Source organism: Pleurodeles waltl, unplaced genomic scaffold (genome assembly GCF_031143425.1).
Source record: "Pleurodeles waltl isolate 20211129_DDA unplaced genomic scaffold, aPleWal1.hap1.20221129 scaffold_39, whole genome shotgun sequence".
Classification (NCBI taxonomy): Eukaryota; Metazoa; Chordata; class Amphibia; order Caudata; family Salamandridae; genus Pleurodeles; species Pleurodeles waltl.
In genome coordinates, this window is record NW_027150097.1 from 5,955,347 (window position 1) to 5,973,002 (window position 17,656).

The 17,656-nt window shown below is 45.9% G+C and overlaps 6 non-coding genes across 6 annotated transcripts; all 6 read left to right on the forward strand.

Annotated features, from left to right (window-relative positions):
- The first annotated feature begins 1,078 nt into the window (after positions 1-1,078).
- Positions 1,079-1,161, forward strand: TRNAL-CAG (transfer RNA leucine (anticodon CAG)). Its single transcript has one exon. It is a non-coding gene; the product is annotated as a tRNA-Leu (tRNA).
- A 1,131-nt stretch (positions 1,162-2,292) lies between these two features.
- TRNAL-CAG (transfer RNA leucine (anticodon CAG)) lies at positions 2,293-2,375 on the forward strand. The gene has a single exon. It is a non-coding gene; the product is annotated as a tRNA-Leu (tRNA).
- Positions 2,376-5,934: 3,559 nt separating this feature from the next.
- On the forward strand, positions 5,935-6,017 carry TRNAL-CAG (transfer RNA leucine (anticodon CAG)). Its single transcript has one exon. It is a non-coding gene; the product is annotated as a tRNA-Leu (tRNA).
- A 2,347-nt stretch (positions 6,018-8,364) lies between these two features.
- TRNAL-CAG (transfer RNA leucine (anticodon CAG)) lies at positions 8,365-8,447 on the forward strand. The gene has a single exon. It is a non-coding gene; the product is annotated as a tRNA-Leu (tRNA).
- Positions 8,448-13,213: 4,766 nt separating this feature from the next.
- TRNAL-CAG (transfer RNA leucine (anticodon CAG)) lies at positions 13,214-13,296 on the forward strand. The gene has a single exon. It is a non-coding gene; the product is annotated as a tRNA-Leu (tRNA).
- Positions 13,297-15,642: 2,346 nt separating this feature from the next.
- On the forward strand, positions 15,643-15,725 carry TRNAL-CAG (transfer RNA leucine (anticodon CAG)). The gene has a single exon. It is a non-coding gene; the product is annotated as a tRNA-Leu (tRNA).
- The last annotated feature ends 1,931 nt before the right edge of the window (positions 15,726-17,656 follow it).

The following is a 17,656-nucleotide window of genomic DNA, read 5'->3' on the forward strand; positions in this document are numbered from 1 at the left end:
TATCAAAAACAATGTCAACAGTTTCTGTAAATTATCGATAAGATCTATTTTCCGTTGCTTGCACTAATTGCTTGAAGTTGGCTAAATCGCAGTAAATCGGTAAAGCAGGACATCACAGCATCTTCAACAAATCGTGATAGAGGGGCCGAGATAAAGGTTTCGACCCTACATATCAAAAGCGCAGCTGTCAATAGTTCAGCAGGTTCACAGTGCAGAAGGTTCAGTGGCACCAGGGTCCCCTGCGTCCCAATCACAGCTGGTTTTTAACTTCTGTATTCAGGGCATGGGAGGGGTGTGTTGCATCGTGCTCACACAGTGCCTGTTTCGCAAGTAAGTTTTAATAAATACACAGAGAATAATATAGAGTCATTGGCCACGAGGAACACCTTCCCTGACCTTTTATTCTCTCCGGTTCCACGTCACCGCGCCTACCATCCAACTCCAAAACTCGGGGGAGACTAACACTCCCTACCTCCCTTGGTGTGCATCATAGGCGTGCCCATGACCAACACAACATTTCTCCTTAACCAATACAAAACAAACATAGCTGCTCAAAAAAAAGATACTATACTAAACCAGTATACAAGAATAGTACACAACAAGAAATGCCACATTCAGTCAATCCACCCCGAATCCTTGCAGCCGCGTTGAGCATGGCGGTCGAGGACTCAAACTGTACCGTTCAAGTCCTTGTCTCAGAGGCACTGAGTTGATTGGTATGGAGCCAGGCACCTCCTGATCTGAATCTTGAACTGGCTCCAAATTCTGCATGTCCACACCCCCTGTAGTAGATGATTGAGAATTAGTAGCAGTCACCACCGGCCATGTGCACTGGCTCAAAATTCAGCATGTCCACACCCCATGTAGTAGATAATTGAGAATTAGTAGCAGTCACCACCGGATCCACTGTCAGGATGATCCATCCTCTCTCCTTCATCAGCTTCAGATCCCACTGTTTCCCTGAGCAGGAAGGTCTGGAATTGAAAATACAGAGGACATTAAACAACATTCACTCAGTACATGGCACTCATTTTGGTTTATAAGCTGGAAATTGAGCCATCAGTGCAGTGTCAAGAGTGTCAGGATGGCCGAGTGGTCTAAGGCGCTGCGTTCAGGTCGCAGTCTCCTTTGGAGGCGTGGGTTCGAATCCCACTTCTGACAAGTGTCTTTTGCGAGGTGGATACATTTTTGGACTTTTTTTTTCCAAGCACCCGTATCAAAAACAATGTCAACAGTTTCTGTAAATTATCGATAAGATCTATTGTCCGTTGCTTGCACTAATTTCCTGAAGTTGGCTAAATCGCAGTAAATCGGTAAAGCGGGAAATCACAGCATCTTCAACAAATCGTGATAGAGGGGCAGAGATAAAGGTTTCGACCCTACATATCAAGAGCGCAGCTGTCAATAGTTCAGCAGGTTCACAGTGCAGAAGGTTCAGTGGCACCAGGGTCCCCTGCGTCCCAATCACAGCTGGTTTTTAACTTCTGTATTCAGGGAATGGGAGGGGTGTGTTGCATCGTGCACACACTGTGCCTGTTTCGCAGATAAGTTTTAATAAATACACAGAGAATAATATAGAGTCATTGGCCACGAGGAACACCTTCCCTGACCTTTTATTCTCTCCGGTTCCACATCACCGCGCCTACCATCCAACTCCAAAACTCGGGGGAGACTAACACTCCCTACCTCCCTTGGTGTGCATCATAGGCGTGCCCATGACGAACACAACATTTCTCCTTAATCAATACAAAACAAACATAGCTGCTCAAAAAAAAGATACTATACTAATCCAGTATACAAGAATAGTACACAACAAGAAATGCCACATTCAGTCAATCCACCCCGAATCCTTGCAGCCGCGTTGAGCATGGCGGTCGAGGACTCAAACTGTACCGTTCAAGTCCTTGTCTCAGAGGCACTGAGTTGATTGGTATGGAGCCAGGCACCTCCTGATCTGAATCTTGAACTGGCTCTAAATTCTGCATGTCCACACCCCTTGTAGTAGATGATTGAGAATTAGTAGCAGTCACCACCGGCCATGTGCACTGGCTCAAACTTCTGCATGTCCACACCCCATGTAGTCGATGATTGAGAATTAGTAGCAGTCACCACCGGATTCACTGTCAGGATGATCCATCCTCTCTCCTTCATCAGCTTCAGATCCCACTGTTTCCCTGAGCAGGAAGGTCTGGAATTGAAAATACAGAGGACATTAAACAACATTCACTCAGTACATGGTACTCATTTTGGTTTATAAGCTGGAAATTGAGCCATCAGTGCAGTGTCAAGAGTGTCAGGATGGCCGAGTGGTCTAAGGCGCTGCGTTCAGGTCGCAGTCTCCTTTGGAGGCGTGGATTCGAATCCCACTTCTGACAAGTGTCTTTTGCGAGGTGGATACATTTTTGGACTTTTTTTTTCCAAGCACCCGTATCAAAAACAATGTCAACAGTTTCTGTAAATTATCGATAAGATCTATTGTCCGTTGCTTGCACTAATTTCCTGAAGTTGGCTAAATCGCAGTAAATCGGTAAAGCGGGAAATCACAGCATCTTCAACAAATCGTGATAGAGGGGCAGAGATAAAGGTTTCGACCCTACATATCAAGAGCGCAGCTGTCAATAGTTCAGCAGGTTCACAGTGCAGAAGGTTCAGTGGCACCAGGGTCCCCTGCGTCCCAATCACAGCTGGTTTTTAACTTCTGTATTCAGGGCATGGGAGGGGTGTGTTGCATCGTGCACACACTGTGTCTGTTTCGCAGATAAGTTTTAATAAATACACAGAGAATAATATAGAGTCATTGGCCACGAGGAACACCTTCCCTGACCTTTTATTCTCTCCGGTTCCACATCACCGCGCCTACCATCCAACTCCAAAACTCGGGGGAGACTAACACTCCCTACCTCCCTTGGTGTGCATCATAGGCGTGCCCATGACGAACACAACATTTCTCCTTAATCAATACAAAACAAACATAGCTGCTAAAAAAAAAGATACTATACTAATCCAGTATACAAGAATAGTACACAACAAGAAATGCCACATTCAGTCAATCCACCCCGAATCCTTGCAGCCGCGTTGAGCATGGCGGTCGAGGACTCAAACTGTACCGTTCAAGTCCTTGTCTCAGAGGCACTGAGTTGATTGGTATGGAGCCAGGCACCTCCTGATCTGAATCTTGAACTGGCTCTAAATTCTGCATGTCCACACCCCTTGTAGTAGATGATTGAGAATTAGTAGCAGTCACCACCGGCCATGTGCACTGGCTCAAACTTCTGCATGTCCACACCCCATGTAGTCGATGATTGAGAATTAGTAGTAGTCACCACCGGATTCACTGTCAGGATGATCCATCCTCTCTCCTTCATCAGCTTCAGATCCCACTGTTTCCCTGAGCAGGAAGGTCTGGAATTGAAAATACAGAGGACATTAAACAACATTCACTCAGTACATGGCACTCATTTTGGTTTATAAGCTGGAAATTGAGCCATCAGTGCAGTGTCAAGAGTGTCACGATGGCAGAGTGGTCTAAGGTGCTGCATTCAGGTCGCAGTCTCCTTTGGAGGCGTGGGTTTGAATCCCACTTCTGACAAGTGACTTTTGCGAGGTGGATACATTTTTTCACTTTTTTTTCCCAAGCACCCGTATCAAAAACAATGTCAACAGTTTCTGTAAATTATCGATAAGATCTATTGTCCGTTGCTTGCACTAATTTCCTGAAGTTGGCTAAATCGCAGTAAATCGGTAAAGCGGGAAATCACAGCATCTTCAACAAATCGTGATAGAGGGGCAGAGATAAAGGTTTTGACCCTACATATCAAGAGCGCAGCTGTCAATAGTTCAGCAGGTTCACAGTGCAGAAGGTTCAGTGGCACCAGGGTCCCCTGCGTCCCAATCACAGCTGGTTTTTAACTTCTGTATTCAGGGCATGGGAGGGGTGTGTTGCATCGTGCACACATGGTGCCTGTTTCGCAGATAAGTTTTAATAAATACACAGAGAATAATATAGAGTCATTGGCCACGAGGAACACCTTCCCTGGCCTTTTATTCTCTCCGGTTCCACGTCACCGCGCCTACCATCCAACTCCAAAACTCGGGGGAGACTAACAATCCCTACCTCCCTTGGTGTGCCTCATAGGCGTGCCCATGACGAACACAACATTTCTCCTTAACCAATACAAAACAAACATAGCTGCTAAAAAAAAAGATACTATACTAAACCAGTATACAAGAATAGTACACAACAAGAAATGCCACATTCAGTCAATCCACCCCGAATCCTTGCAGCCGCGTTGAGCATGGCGGTCGAGAACTCAAACTGTACCGTTCAAGTCCTTGTCTCAGAGGCACTGAGTTGATTGGTATGGAGCCAGGCACCTCCTGATCTGAATCTTGAACTGGCTCCAAATTCTGCATGTCCACACCCCCTGTAGTAGATGATTGAGAATTAGTAGCAGTCACCACCGGCCATGTGCACTGGCTCAAAATTCAGCATGTCCACACCCCATGTAGTAGATGATTGAGAATTAGTAGCAGTCACCACCGGATCCACTGTCAGGATGATCCATCCTCTCTCCTTCATCAGCTTCAGATCCCACTGTTTCCCTGAGCAGGAAGGTCTGGAATTGAAAATACAGAGGACATTAAACAACATTCACTCAGTACATGGCACTCATTTTGGTTTATAAGCTGGAAATTGAGCCATCAGTGCAGTGTCAAGAGTGTCACGATGGCAGAGTGGTCTAAAGTGCTGCATTCAGGTCGCAGTCTCCTTTGGAGGCGTGGGTTTGAATCCCACTTCTGACAAGTGACTTTTGCGAGGTGGATACATTTTTTCACTTTTTTTTTCCAAGCACCCGTATCAAAAACAATGTCAACAGTTTCTGTAAATTATCGATAAGATCTATTGTCCGTTGCTTGCACTAATTTCCTGAAGTTGGCTAAATCGCAGTAAATCGGTAAAGCGGGAAATCACAGCATCTTCAACAAATCGTGATAGAGGGGCAGAGATAAAGGTTTTGACCCTACATATCAAGAGCGCAGCTGTCAATAGTTCAGCAGGTTCACAGTGCAGAAGGTTCAGTGGCACCAGGGTCCCCTGCGTCCCAATCACAGCTGGTTTTTAACTTCTGTATTCAGGGCATGGGAGGGGTGTGTTGCATCGTGCACACATGGTGCCTGTTTCGCAGATAAGTTTTAATAAATACACAGAGAATAATATAGAGTCATTGGCCACGAGGAACACCTTCCCTGGCCTTTTATTCTCTCCGGTTCCACGTCACTGCGCCTACCATCCAACTCCAAAACTCGGGGGAGACTAACAATCCCTACCTCCCTTGGTGTGCATCATAGGCGTGCCCATGACGAGCACAACATTTCTCCTTAACCAATACAAAACCAACATAGCTGCTAAAAAAAAAGATACTATACTAAACCAGTATACAAGAATAGTACACAACAAGAAATGCCACATTCAGTCAATCCACCCCGAATCCTTGCAGCCGCGTTGAGCATGGCGGTCGAGGACTCAAACTGTACCGTTCAAGTCCTTGTCTCAGAGGCACTGAGTTGATTGGTATGGAGCCAGGCACCTCCTGATCTGAATCTTGAACTGGCTCCAAATTCTGCATGTCCACACCCCCTGTAGTAGATGATTGAGAATTAGTAGCAGTCACCACCGGCCATGTGCACTGGCTCAAAATTCAGCATGTCCACACCCCATGTAGTAGATGATTGAGAATTAGTAGCAGTCACCACCGGATCCACTGTCAGGATGATCCATCCTCTCTCCTTCATCAGCTTCAGATCCCACTGTTTCCCTGAGCAGGAAGGTCTGGAATTGAAAATACAGAGGACATTAAACAACATTCACTCAGTACATGGCACTCATTTTGGTTTATAAGCTGCAAATTAAGCCATCAGTGCAGTGTCAAGAGTGTCAGGATGGCCGAGTGGTCTAAGGTGCTGCGTTCAGGTCGCAGTCTCCTTTGGAGGCGTGGGTTCGAATCCCACTTCTGACAAGTGTATTTTGCGAGGTGGATACATTTTTTGACTTTTTTTTCCCAAGCACCGTATCAAAAACAATGTCAACAGTTTCTGTAAATTATCAATAAGATCTATTTTCCGTTGCTTGCACTAATTGCCTGAAGTTGGCTAAATCGCAGTAAATCGGTAAAGCAGGAAATCACAGCATCTTCAACAAATCGTGATAGAGGGGCCGAGATAAAGGTTTCGACCCTACATATCAAAAGCGCAGCTGTCAATAGTTCAGCAGGTTCACAGTGCAGAAGGTTCAGTGGCACCAGGGTCCCCTGCGTCCCAATCAGAGCTGGTTTTTAACTTCTGTATTCAGGGGATGGGAGGGGTGGGGGTATTGCGTCGTGCACACACAGTGCCTGTTTTGCAGAGAAGTTTTAATAAATACACAAAGAATAATATGGAGTCTTTGGCCACGAGGAACACCTTCCCCTACCTTTTATTCTCTCCGATTCCACATCACCGCACCTACCATCCAACTCCAAAACTCGGGGGAGACTAACACTCCCTACCTCCCTTGGTGTGGATCATGGGCGTGCCCATGACGAACACAACATTTCTCCTTAACCAATACAAAACAAACATAGCTGCTCAAAAAAAAGATACTATACTAATCCAGTATACAAGAATAGTACACAACAATAAATACCACATTCAGTCAATCCACCCCGAATCCTTGCAGCCGCGTTGAGCATGGCGGTCGAGGACTCAAACTGTACCGTTCAAGTCCTTGTCTCAGAGGCACTGAGTTGATTGGTATGGAGCCAGGCACCTCCTGATCTGAATCTTGAACTGGCTCCAAATTCTGCATGTCCACACCCCCTGTAGTAGATGATTGAGAATTAGTAGCAGTCACCACCGGCCATATGCACTGGCTCAAAATTCTGCAAATCCACACCCCATGTAGTAGATGATTGAGAATTAGTAGCAGTCACCACAGGGTCCACTGTCAGGATGATCCATCCTCTCTCCTTCATCAGCTTCAGATCCCACTGTTTCCCTGAGCAGGAAGGTCTGGAATTGAAAATACAGAGGACATTAAATAACATTCACTCAGTACATGGCACTCATTTTGGTTTATAAGCTGGAAATTGAGCCATCAGTGCAGTGTCAAGAGTGTCAGGATGGCCGAGTGGTCTAAGGTGCTGCGTCCAGGTCACAGTCTCCTTTGGAGGCGTGGGTTCGAATCCCACTTCTGACAAGTGTATTTTGCGAGGTGGATACATTTTTTGACTTTTTTTTCCCAAGCACCGTATCAAAAACAATGTCAACAGTTTCTGTAAATTATCGATAAGATCTATTTTCCGTTGCTTGCACTAATTGCCTGAAGTTGGCTAAATCGCAGTAAATCGGTAAAGCAGGAAATCACAGCATCTTCAACAAATCGTGATAGAGGGGCCGAGATAAAGGTTTCGACCCTACATATCAAAAGCACAGCTGTCCATAGTTCAGCAGGTTCACAGTGCAGAAGGTTCAGTGGCACCAGGGTCCCCTGCGTCCCAATCACAGCTGGTTTTTAACTTCTGTATTCTGGGCATGGGAGGGGTGTGTTGCATCGTGCACACACAGTGCCTGTTTCGCAAATAAGTTTTAATAAATACACAGAGAATAATATAGAGTCATTGGCCACGAGGAACACCTTCCCTGACCTTTTATTCTCTCCGGTTCCACGTCACCGCGCCTACCATCCAACTCAATAACTCGGGGGAGACTAACACTCCCTACCTCCCTTGGTGTGCATCATAGGCGTGCCCATGACGAACACAACATTTCTCCTTAACCAATACAAAACAAACATAGCTGCTCAAAAAAAAGATACTATACTAAACCCGTATACAAGAATAGTACACAACAAGAAATGCCACATTCAGTCAATCCACCCCGAATCCTTGCAGCCGCGTTGAGCATGGCGGTCGAGGACTTAAACTGTACCGTTCAAGTCCTTGTCTCAGAGGCACTGAGTTGATTGGTATGGAGCCAGGCACCTCCTGATCTGAATCTTGAACTGGCTCCAAATTCTGCATGTCCACACCCCCTGTAGTAGATGATTGAGAATTAGTAGCAGTCACCACCGGCCATGTGCACTGGCTCAAAATTCAGCATGTCCACACCCCATGTAGTAGATGATTGAGAATTAGTAGCAGTCACCTCCGGATCCACTGTCAGGATGATCCATCCTCTCTCCTTCATCAGCTTCAGATCCCACTGTTTCCCTGAGCAGGAAGGTCTGGAATTGAAAATACAGAGATCATTAAACAACATTCACTCAGTACATGGCACTCATGTTGGTTTATAAGCTGGAAAGTGAGCCATCAGTGCAGTGTGAAGAGTGTCAGGATGGCCGAGTGGTCTAAGGCGCTGCGTTCAGGTCGCAGTCTCCTTTGGAGGCGTTGGTTCAAATCCCACTTCTGACAAGTGTCTTTTGCGAGGTGGATACATTTTTGGACTTTTTTTTTCCAAGCACCCGTATCAAAAACGATGTCAACAGTTTCTGTAAATTATCGATAAGATCTATTGTCCGTTGCTTGCACTAATTTCCTGAAGTTGGCTAAATCGCAGTAAATCGGTAAAGCGGGAAATCACAGCATCTTCAACAAATCGTGATAGAGGGTCAGAGATAAAGGTTTCGACCCTACATATGAAGAGCGCAGCTGTCAATAGTTCAGCAGGTTCACAGTGCAGAAGGTTTAGTGGCACCAGGGTCCCCTGCGTCCCAATCACAGCTGGTTTTTAACTTCTGTATTCAGGGCATGGGAGGGGTGTGTTGCATCTTGCACACACTGTGCCTGTTTCGCAGATAAGTTTTAATAAATACACAGAGAATAATATAGAGTCATTGGCCACGAGGAACACCTTCCCTGACCTTTTATTCTCTCCGGTTCCACGTCACCGCGCCTACCATCCAACTCCAAAACTCGGGGGAGACTAACACTCCCTACCTCCCTTGGTGTGCATCATAGGCGTGCCCATGACGAACACAACATTTTTCCTTAACCAATACAAAACAAACATAGCTGCTCAAAAAAAAGATACTATACTAATCCAGTATACAAGAATAACACACAACAAGAAATGCCACATTCAGTCAATCCACCCCGAATCCTTGCAGCCGCGTTGAGCATGGCGGTCGAGGACTCAAACTGTACCGTTCAAGTCCTTGTCTCAGAGGCACTGAGTTGATTGGTATGGAGCCAGGCACCTCCTGATCTGAATCTTGAACTGGCTCCAAATTCTGCATGTCCACACCCCCTGTAGTAGATGATTGAGAATTAGTAGCAGTCACCACCGGCCATGTGCACTGGCTCAAAATTCAGCATGTCCACACCCCATGTAGTTGATGATTGAGAATTAGTAGCAGTCACCACCGGATTCACTGTCAAGATGATCCATCCTCTCTCCTTCATCAGCTTCAGATCCCACTGTTTCCCTGAGCAGGAAGGTCTGGAATTGAAAATACAGAGGACATTAAACAACATTCACTCAGTACATGGCACTCATTTTGGTTTATACGCTCGAAATTGAGCCATGAGCAAGGTGTGAAGACTTTCAGGATAGCCGAGTGGTCTAAGGTGCTGCGTTCAAGTCCCAGTCTCCCTTGGAGGCGTGCGTTCAATTCCCACTTCTGACAAGTGTATTTTGCGAGGTTGATACATTTTTGGACTTTTTTTTCCCAAGCACCGTATCAAAAACAATGTGAACAGTTTCTGTAAATTATCGATAAGATCTATTTTCCGTTGCTTGCACTAATTGCATGAAGTTGGCTAAATCGCAGTAAATCGGTAAAGCAGGAAATCACAGCATCTTCAACAAATCGTGATGGAGGGGCCGAGATAAAGGTTTCGACCCTACATATTAAAAGCGCAGCTGTCAATAGTTCAGCAGGTTCACAGTGCAGAAGGTTCAGTGGCACCAGGGTCCCCTGCGTCCCAATCACAGCTGGTTTTTAACTTCTGTATTCAGGGGATGGGAGGGGTGGGGGTGTTGCGTCGTGCACACACAGTGCCTGTTTCGCAGAGAAGTTTTAATAAATACACAAAGAATAATATGGAGTCTTCGGCCACGAGGAACACCTTCCCCTACCTTTTATTCTCTCCGGTTCCACGTCACCGCGCCTACCATCCAACTCCAAAACTCGGGGGAGACTAACACTCCCTACCTCCCTTGGTGTGCATCATAGGCGTGCCCATGACGAACACAACATTTCTCCTTAACCAATACAAAACAAACATAGCTGCTCAAAAAAAAGATACTATACTAATCCAGTATACAAGAATAGTACACAACAAGAAATGCCACATTCAGTCAATCCACCCCGAATCCTTGCAGCCGCGTTGAGCATGGCGGTCGAGGACTCAAACTGTACCGTTCAAGTCCTTGTCTCAGAGGCACTGAGTTGATTGGTATGGAGTCAGGCACCTCCTGATCTGAATCTTGAACTGGCTCCAAATTCTGCATGTCCACACCCCTTGTAGTAGATGATTGAGAATTAGTAGCAGTCACCACCGGCCATGTGCACTGGCTCAAACTTCTGCATGTCCACACCCCATGTAGTCGATGATTGAGAATTAGAAGCAGTCACCACTGGATTCACTGTCAGGATGATCCATCCTCTCTCCTTCATCAGCTTTAGATCCCACTGTTTCCCTGAGCAGGAAGGTCTGGAATTGAAAATACAGAGGACATTAAACAACATTCACTCACTACATGGCACTCATTTTGGTTTATACGCTCGAAATTGAGCCATGAGGGAGGTGTGAAGAGTGTCAGGATGGCCGAGTGGTCTAAGGCGCTGCGTCCAGGTCGCAGCCTCCCTTGGAGGTGTGGGTTCAAATCCCACTTCTGACAAGTGTCTTTTGCGAGGTGGATACATTTTTGGACTTTTTTTTCCCAAGCACCGTATCAAAAACAATGTCAACAGTTTCTGTAAATTATCGATAAGATCTATTTTCCGTTGCTTGCACTAATTGCCTGAAGTTGGCTAAATCGCAGTAAATTGGTAAAGCAGGAAATCACAGCATCTTCAACAAATCGTGATAGAGGGGCCGAGATAAAGGTTTCGACCCTACATATCAAAAGCGCAGCTGTCAATAGTTCAGCAGGTTCACAGTGCAGAAGGTTCAGTGGCACCAGGGTCCCCTGCGTCCCAATCACAGCTGGTTTTTAACTTCTGTATTCAGGGCATGGGAGGGGTGTGTTGCATCGTGCACACACAGTGCCTGTTTCGCAAGTAAGTTTTAATAAATACACAGAGAATAATATAGAGTCATTGGCCACGAGGAACACCTTCCCTGACCTTTTATTCTCTCCGGTTCCACGTCACCACGCCTACTATCCAACTCCAAAACTCGGGGGAGACTAACACTCCCTACCTCCCTTGGTGTGCATCATAGACGTGCCCATGACCAACACAACATTTCTCCTTAACCAATACAAAACAAACATAGCTGCTCAAAAAAAAGATACTATACTAAACCAGTATACAAGAATAGTACACAACAAGAAATGCCACATTCAGTCAATCCACCCCGAATCCTTGCAGCCGCGTTGAGCATGGCGGTCGAGGACTCAAACTGTACCGTTCAAGTCCTTGTCTCAGAGGCACTGAGTTGATTGGTATGGAGCCAGGCACCTCCTGATCTGAATCTTGAACTGGCTCCAAATTCTGCATGTCCACACCCCCTGTACTAGATGATTGAGAATTAGTAGCAGTCACCACCGGCCATGTGCACTGGCTCAAAATTCAGCATGTCCACACCCCATGTAGTAGATAATTGAGAATTAGTAGCAGTCACCACCGGCTCCACTGTCAGGATGATCCATCCTCTCTCCTTCATCAGCTTCAGATCCCACTGTTTCCCTGAGCAGGAAGGTCTGGAATTGAAAATACAGAGGACATTAAACAACATTCACTCAGTACATGGCACTCATTTTGGTTTATAAGCTGGAAATTGAGCCATCAGTGCAGTGTCACGATGGCCGAGTGGTCTAATGTGCTGCATTCAGGTCGCAGTCTCCTTTGGAGGTGTGGGTTTGAATCCCACTTCTGACAAGTGTCTTTTGCGAGGTGGATACATTTTTTCACTTTTTTTTTCCAAGCACCCGTATCAAAAACAATGTCAACAGTTTCTGTAAATTATCGATAAGATCTATTGTCCGTTGCTTGCACTAATTTCCTGAAGTTGGCTAAATCGCAGTAAATCGGTAAAGCGGGAAATCACAGCATCTTCAACAAATCGTGATAGAGGGGCAGAGATAAAGGTTTTGACCCTACATATCAAGAGCGCAGCTGTCAATAGTTCAGCAGGTTCACAGTGCAGAAGGTTCAGTGGCACCAGGGTCCCCTGCGTCCCAATCACAGCTGGTTTTTAACTTCTGTATTCAGGGCATGGGAGGGGTGTGTTGCATCGTGCACACATGGTGCCTGTTTCGCAGATAAGTTTTAATAAATACACAGAGAATAATATAGAGTCATTGGCCACGAGGAACACCTTCCCTGGCCTTTTATTCTCTCCGGTTCCACGTCACCGCGCCTACCATCCAACTCCAAAACTCGGGGGAGACTAACAATCCCTACCTCCCTTGGTGTGCATCATAGGCGTGCCCATGACGAACACAACATTTCTCCTTAACCAATACAAAACAAACATAGCTGCTAAAAAAAAAGATACTATACTAAACCAGTATACAAGAATAGTACACAACAAGAAATGCCACATTCAGTCAATCCACCCCGAATCCTTGCAGCCGCGTTGAGCATGGCGGTCGAGGACTCAAACTGTACCGTTCAAGTTCTTGTCTCAGAGGCACTGAGTTGATTGGTATGGAGCCAGGCACCTCCTGATCTGAATCTTGAACTGGCTCCAAATTCTGCATGTCCACACCCCCTGTAGTAGATGATTGAGAATTAGTAGCAGTCACCACCGGCCATGTGCACTGGCTCAAAATTCAGCATGTCCACACCCCATGTAGTAGATGATTGAGAATTAGTAGCAGTCACCACCGGATCCACTGTCAGGATGATCCATCCTCTCTCCTTCATCAGCTTCAGATCCCACTGTTTCCCTGAGCAGGAAGGTCTGGAATTGAAAATACAGAGGACATTAAACAACATTCACTCAGTACATGGCACTCATTTTGGTTTATAAGCTGGAAATTGAGGCATCAGTGCAGTGTCAAGAGTGTCAGGATGGCCGAGTGGTCTAAGGTGCTGCGTTCAGATCGCAGTCTTCTTTGGAGGCGTGGGTTCGAATCCCACTTCTGACAAGTGTATTTTGCGAGGTGGATACATTTTTTTACTTTTTTTTCCCAAGCACCGTATCAAAAACAATGTCAACAGTTTCTGTAAATTATCGATAAGATCTATTTTCCGTTGCTTGCACTAATTGCCTGAAGTTGGCTAAATCGCAGTAAATCGGTAAAGCAGGAAATCACAGCATCTTCAACAAATCGTGATAGAGGGGCCGAGATAAAGGTTTCGACCCTACATATCAAAAGCGCAGCTGTCAATAGTTCAGCAGGTTCACAGTGCAGAAGGTTCAGTGGCGCCAGGGTCCCCTGCGTCCCAATCAGAGCTGGTTTTTAACTTCTGTATTCAGGGGATGGGAGGGGTGGGGGTGTTGCGTCGTGCACACACAGTGCCTGTTTTGCAGAGAAGTTTTAATAAATACACAAAGAATAATATGGAGTCTTTGGCCACGAGGAACACCTTCCCCTACCTTTTATTCTCTCCGATTCCACATCACCGCACCTACCATCCAACTCCAAAACTCGGGGGAGACTAACACTCCCTACCTCCCTTGGTGTGGATCATGGGGGTGCCCATGACAAACACAACATTTCTCCTTAACCAATACAAAACAAACATAGCTGCTCAAAAAAAAGATACTATACTAATCCAGTATACAAGAATAGTACACAACAATAAATACCACATTCAGTCAATCCACCCCGAATCCTTGCAGCCGCGTTGAGCATGGCGGTCGAGGACTCAAATTGTACCGTTCAAGTGATTGTCTCAGAGGCACTGAGTTGATTGGTATGGAGCCAGGCACCTCCTGATCTGAATCTTGAACTGGCTCCAAATTCTGCATGTCCACACCCCCTGTAGTAGATGATTGAGAATTAGTAGCAGTCACCACCGGCCATATGCACTGGCTCAAAATTCTGCAAGTCCACACCCCATGTAGTAGATGATTGAGAATTAGTAGCAGTCACCACAGGGTCCACTGTCAGGATGATCCATCCTCTCTCCTTCATCAGCTTCAGATCCCACTTTTTCCCTGAGCAGGAAGGTCTGGAATTGAAAATACAGAGGACATTAAATAACATTCACTCAGTACATGGCACTCATTTTGGTTTATAAGCTGTAAATTGAGCCATCAGTCTGGTGTGAAGAGTGTCAGGATGGCCGGGTGGTCTAAGGTGCTGCGTTCAGGTCACAGTCTCTCTTGGAGACGTGGGTTCAAACCCCTCTTCTGACAAATGTCTTTGCGAGGTGGATACATTTTTGGACTTTTTTTTCCAAGCACCCTTATCAAAAACAATGTCAACAGTTTCTGTAAATTATCGATAAGATCTTTTGTCCGTTGCTTGCACTAATTGCCTGAAGTTGGCTAAATCGCAGTAAATCGGTAAAGCAGGAAATCACAGCATCTTCAACAAATCGTGATAGAGGGGCCGAGATAAAGGTTTCGACCCTACATATCAAAAGCACAGCTGTCCATAGTTCAGCAGGTTCACAGTGCAGAAGGTTCAGTGGCACCAGGGTCCCCTGCGTCCCAATCACAGCTGGTTTTTAACTTCTGTATTCTGGGCATGGGAGGGGTGTGTTGCATCGTGCACACACAGTGCCTGTTTCGCAAATAAGTTTTAATAAATACACAGAGAATAATATAGAGTCATTGGCCACGAGGAACACCTTCCCTGACCTTTTATTCTCTCCGGTTCCACATCACCGCGCCTACCATCCAACTCCAAAACTCGGGGGAGACTAACACTCCCTACCTCCCTTGGTGTGCATCATAGGCGTGCCCATGACGAACACAACATTTCTCCTTAATCAATACAAAACAAACATAGCTGCTCAAAAAAAAGATACTATACTAATCCAGTATACAAGAATAGTACACAACAAGAAATGCCACATTCAGTCAATCCACCCCGAATCCTTGCAGCCGCGTTGAGCATGGCGGTCGAGGACTCAAACTGTACCGTTCAAGTCCTTGTCTCAGAGGCACTGAGTTGATTGGTATGGAGCCAGGCACCTCCTGATCTGAATCTTGAACTGGCTCTAAATTCTGCATGTCCACACCCCTTGTAGTAGATGATTGAGAATTAGTAGCAGTCACCACCGGCCATGTGCACTGGCTCAAACTTCTGCATGTCCACACCCCATGTAGTCGATGATTGAGAATTAGTAGCAGTCACCACCGGATTCACTGTCAGGATGATCCATCCTCTCTCCTTCATCAGCTTCAGATCCCACTGTTTCCCTGAGCAGGAAGGTCTGGAATTGAAAATACAGAGGACATTAAACAACATTCACTCAGTACATGGCACTCATTTTGGTTTATAAGCTGGAAATTGAGCCATCAGTGCAGTGTCAAGAGTGTCAGGATGGCCGAGTGGTCTAAGGCGCTGCGTTCAGGTCGCAGTCTCCTTTGGAGGCGTGGATTCGAATCCCACTTCTGACAAGTGTCTTTTGCGAGGTGGATACATTTTTGGACTTTTTTTTTCCAAGCACCCGTATCAAAAACAATGTCAACAGTTTCTGTAAATTATCGATAAGATCTATTGTCCGTTGCTTGCACTAATTTCCTGAAGTTGGCTAAATCGCAGTAAATCGGTAAAGCGGGAAATCACAGCATCTTCAACAAATCGTGATAGAGGGGCAGAGATAAAGGTTTCGACCCTACATATCAAGAGCGCAGCTGTCAATAGTTCAGCAGGTTCACAGTGCAGAAGGTTCAGTGGCACCAGGGTCCCCTGCGTCCCAATCACAGCTGGTTTTTAACTTCTGTATTCAGGGCATGGGAGGGGTGTGTTGCATCGTGCACACACTGTGTCTGTTTCGCAGATAAGTTTTAATAAATACACAGAGAATAATATAGAGTCATTGGCCACGAGGAACACCTTCCCTGACCTTTTATTCTCTCCGGTTCCACATCACCGCGCCTACCATCCAACTCCAAAACTCGGGGGAGACTAACACTCCCTACCTCCCTTGGTGTGCATCATAGGCGTGCCCATGACGAACACAACATTTCTCCTTAATCAATACAAAACAAACATAGCTGCTCAAAAAAAAGATACTATACTAATCCAGTATACAAGAATAGTACACAACAAGAAATGCCACATTCAGTTAATCCACCCCGAATCCTTGCAGCCGCGTTGAGCATGGCGGTCGAGGACTCAAACTGTACGGTTCAAGTCCTTGTCTCAGAGGCACTGAGTTGATTGGTATGGAGCCAGGCACCTCCTGATCTGAATCTTGAACTGGCTCTAAATTCTGCATGTCCACACCCCTTGTAGTAGATGATTGAGAATTAGTAGCAGTCACCACCGGCCATGTGCACTGGCTCAAACTTCTGCATGTCCACACCCCATGTAGTCGATGATTGAGAATTAGTAGTAGTCACCACCGGATTCACTGTCAGGATGATCCATCCTCTCTCCTTCATCAGCTTCAGATCCCACTGTTTCCCTGAGCAGGAAGGTCTGGAATTGAAAATACAGAGGACATTAAACAACATTCACTCAGTACATGGCACTCATTTTGGTTTATAAGCTGGAAATTGAGCCATCAGTGCAGTGTCAAGAGTGTCACGATGGCAGAGTGGTCTAAGGTGCTGCTTTCAGGTCGCAGTCTCCTTTGGAGGCGTGGGTTTGAATCCCACTTCTGACAAGTGACTTTTGCGAGGTGGATACATTTTTTCACTTTTTTTTCCCAAGCACCCGTATCAAAAACAATGTCAACAGTTTCTGTAAATTATCGATAAGATCTATTGTCCGTTGCTTGCACTAATTTCCTGAAGTTGGCTAAATCGCAGTAAATCGGTAAAGCGGGAAATCACAGCATCTTCAACAAATCGTGATAGAGGGGCAGAGATAAAGGTTTTGACCCTACATATCAAGAGCGCAGCTGTCAATAGTTCAGCAGGTTCACAGTGCAGAAGGTTCAGTGGCACCAGGGTCCCCTGCGTCCCAATCACAGCTGGTTTTTAACTTCTGTATTCAGGGCATGGGAGGGGTGTGTTGCATCGTGCACACATGGTGCCTGTTTCGCAGATAAGTTTTAATAAATACACAGAGAATAATATAGAGTCATTGGCCACGAGGAACACCTTCCCTGGCCTTTTATTCTCTCCGGTTCCACGTCACTGCGCCTACCATCCAACTCCAAAACTCGGGGGAGACTAACAATCCCTACCTCCCTTGGTGTGCCTCATAGGCGTGCCCATGACGAACACAACATTTCTCCTTAACCAATACAAAACAAACATAGCTGCTAAAAAAAAAGATACTATACTAAACCAGTATACAAGAATAGTACACAACAAGAAATGCCACATTCAGTCAATCCACCCCGAATCCTTGCAGCCGCGTTGAGCATGGCGGTCGA